The sequence below is a fragment of the Nelumbo lutea genome, chromosome 1, assembly GCF_056320005.1.
Source record: "Nelumbo lutea isolate HS-2025 chromosome 1, American lotus-T2T, whole genome shotgun sequence".
Classification (NCBI taxonomy): Eukaryota; Viridiplantae; Streptophyta; class Magnoliopsida; order Proteales; family Nelumbonaceae; genus Nelumbo; species Nelumbo lutea.
The window spans coordinates 125,973,607-125,976,875 of record NC_142684.1 but is presented as its reverse complement, the minus strand read 5'-3'; the positions used below and the strand labels follow the sequence as shown (position 1 = coordinate 125,976,875).

The 3,269-nt window shown below is 38.5% G+C and overlaps 1 long non-coding RNA gene across 1 annotated transcript; it reads right to left on the bottom strand.

Moving 5' to 3' along the window:
* Positions 1-2,303: 2,303 nt before the first annotated feature.
* LOC148877385 (uncharacterized) lies at positions 2,304-2,974 on the bottom strand. Its single transcript, XR_016105950.1, has 2 exons — positions 2,798-2,974; positions 2,304-2,652 (listed from the first exon to the last, which is right to left on the bottom strand). It is a non-coding gene; the product is annotated as an uncharacterized LOC148877385 (long non-coding RNA).
* Positions 2,975-3,269: the final 295 nt, after the last annotated feature.

Here is a 3,269-nt window from a genome sequence, read left to right as displayed (position 1 = left end):
ACGTATTCAAGACCACATGTTACCTCATGGACTTTGCTACGTGTAAAACCTAAGACCACATGCAAAATCTACATATTCAAGAGAGACGCATAGTTGCGCCCCACCCACCAAAACCATCTCACTTCCACTGCCTCAATCAAATCACAATCTACTATCACCATCAATTGAGAACATAAACGGGTAGCTGATTGCGATGCTTTTTGCTTTGCTTTAGACTTGAAGACTTTATAGAGGCGTAGGGCAAAGATGTCCCCACTCAAACACAAAACAAAACAGAACTTAGAATAGAGGTCTATGTCTAGATCAGAGTTGAGGTGTAGAGGACCGACCTAATTAACCAAGGTTATTAATAAGGGTTGGAGGGTGTTTTAGTACTTTGAAATGCAGAGGCTCCAACGTTTAAACCAGTGGTTCTTTGAAATTTGATCCAAACTCCAAACATGCCCCAACTAAAATGTTGATGGGCGGCATTGCTGGGCACCATGTTCTTCCTATATATTAACTTTTAAAACCATGAATTTCACATCTCTCAACTTAGCTGTCTAAGTGTATGAAAAGTTCAAAACAAAAAAAACATTGGCCAATAGTAGGGTGATCGTGTGCTGGACCGGGTTTTAATTTGGGCCTATGTCACTAAATATAGATTACACACAATAATTTAAATTATATGACAATATTTGTTATAGTTTATATAAATATAAATTATTAAGTAATATTATATTATATGCATCATTTTATGGCTGAAAATGATCATCCCAGGCAAATACACCCTACAAAAGTGCTGGTTTTTCAACCATGTTTGGTGACCCTTTGGGAGGGCTGAAGCTTTATATTGAGTTATTTTCGTTGAATTGTTTTGGAAAAGCCACTAAAAGAAGTTTTAAGCGGATTTTTTCTTTCTTTTTCTTTTTTTTAGGCCGAAGCCTGAAGGGAAACAAATTTGAGCTTTCAGTGTTTTTCACCAAACATTGCAGACTGTCTGGGTGCGGTCCACCTCATAAAGCCAAAAGTTATTAAGGGAAAGCCCCCAACCCCCAACCCCCAAATGGGCATTTACGTGGATCTTCATTGAAACTTCTTTTAGTGGCTTCTTCAAAACAACTTTAATTAAAGCAACTCAATTAAAGCTAAAAATTGGCCCAAACTGTTCCATAGTCTAGAGTGGCTATGTTGATAATATGTTGTTACTATCGGTCCCGGTTCGCGGACAATTCATAAGTAAACAAAATGCTATAAGTTGGACCAACAAAATGCCGTATGTTGTTACTGTCTAGGTGCGGTCCACCTCATAAAGCCAAAAGTTATCAAAGGAAACCGGATCTTCATTGAAACTTCTTTTAGTGGCTTCTTCAAAACAACTTTAATTAAAGCAACTCAACTAAAGCTAAAAGTTGGCCCAAACTGATCCATAATCTATCTAGAGTAGCTATGTTGATAATATGTTGTTACTATCAGTCCCGGTTCGCGGACAATTCATAAGTAAACAAAATGCTATAAGTTGGACCAGACTGACCCATAAGCTAAATTTGGGCTACAACTGGCGAAAATTCTGGATCTCAAAGGTTGAATTCTGACCGCACTATTGCAACCTTTGGGCTTGGATCATTTTGATCAGCCCCTAGTCTGGTCTTAACGAGTTCAAATCAGGCCCCGACAACGTCCTAAAGCACATCTCCGCTATTGGGAATATCTTCCGGTGATAAACCAAGAATGATGATGCCATCAAGATGCTCCCAATATATAGCGGGGATATACTGTGAGACGTTGTGAGGGGCTGATTCTGTTTCGGTCTTAACAGCCATGTGCCCGTCCCATGTCTCTTCTAAAAGGAAAGATCAAAAAAATTAGAAGACCCACATAAGCATACAAGGGTTGCCTGAAACTGCTAATCCTGATTAATTCCTTCAATAAGCTAGCTATACTTTCAAGACATTTCCGTTCATACATGAGAAGACCAACCGAAAGCATGCATCCGCCCGACCATTCTCTCTATATCTAATTGTTCATTCTTACACTCAAAATGCAATTCTATTTCAACCATGGACAAATTATCACACAATGGGGAATTCTTCAATAAATGAAATACATCTAGTTTAGAAGAACAAACGAGCCTAGACCTCTAAGGACGGTGAAAATGGCACGTAATTTGTTTAGAGAAGGATGCGTTTGGATGGCTTTCAAAGCCCACAAGGTTGCACAAAGTCCCAATTTAAGCTTGTGCTTTGGGGCTGGCTCAAAAAGTGTTTTGGCTTCAAATTGTTATGTTTTTAAAGAGCAATTACTCTAACTAAAAACTCAAGTCCTAGCATAAAAGGAGCCCGATTCAGCACCAGCAGTGTTGAATTTCAGAAATCAGAATATACAAGTTGGAGGAAGAATAATAGGTTTATCAAAATAGTTCAACAAAAGTATGAAAATGATCAAGATCAACTATGATGCTTCAGTGGGAGATAATGAAAAAACAGAAGTTGGTGTGATGGGCAAGAGATCACCATGAAGGAATTTGTGACAAAAGCAAGGATTGCATAACCCTCTTTTTGTATAGGCAACAGTGATGGGCATCCATGCCAGGTGGCAACCTTTCTGCTCAACAGTTTTCATACGTCCAACCATTGCACATTGAAGAAGGGTGATGTACCGCCGTCGGCATTGCTTGACAAACAAAATAAAAATATCAGATTAGATGAAACTTCATGTCGGCTGGGAAACTTATAATTTGTGCATCGGATACAAAAATCGGGCATCAAGGTCACAAAAGGATAAGAAGGAAAAAAGAAAGCCAAAGGGTTTGGCAGACCGAGTTGTTCACAGATCGTTTTCAAGATCCCTGAATTGACGGATTTGTTGAGGGATCGTCTTCATGATCACGAACGTAACTCATTAAAGGATCTAGCTTCTGGGATCGATCTTTTCAGTCTGTTCATCACAGGTTCTGGAATGACTCAAACTACCGATTGTATTGAAAGCTATGAGGTTCACAACTTCTTCCAAGGCAAACGATCAAATGAGGTTGAGGAAATACATACGCTGATACGCATCTACCTGGCCCTGGCAATTGGGTTGGGTGGGTCGGGTTCAGGTTGGATTAAGATATTTCGGGTTGATTTTGGATCGGATTGAATTTTAAGTTGGGTTGTTAAATGTTATACTCTAATTTTAAATGTTCGGGTTAGGATTGATTCATGGACACATTTGGATCATTCTAAAAAATAATTACAATTAAAATAAATAAATAAAATATATGAAAATATCACAATTAAAAGAATTAA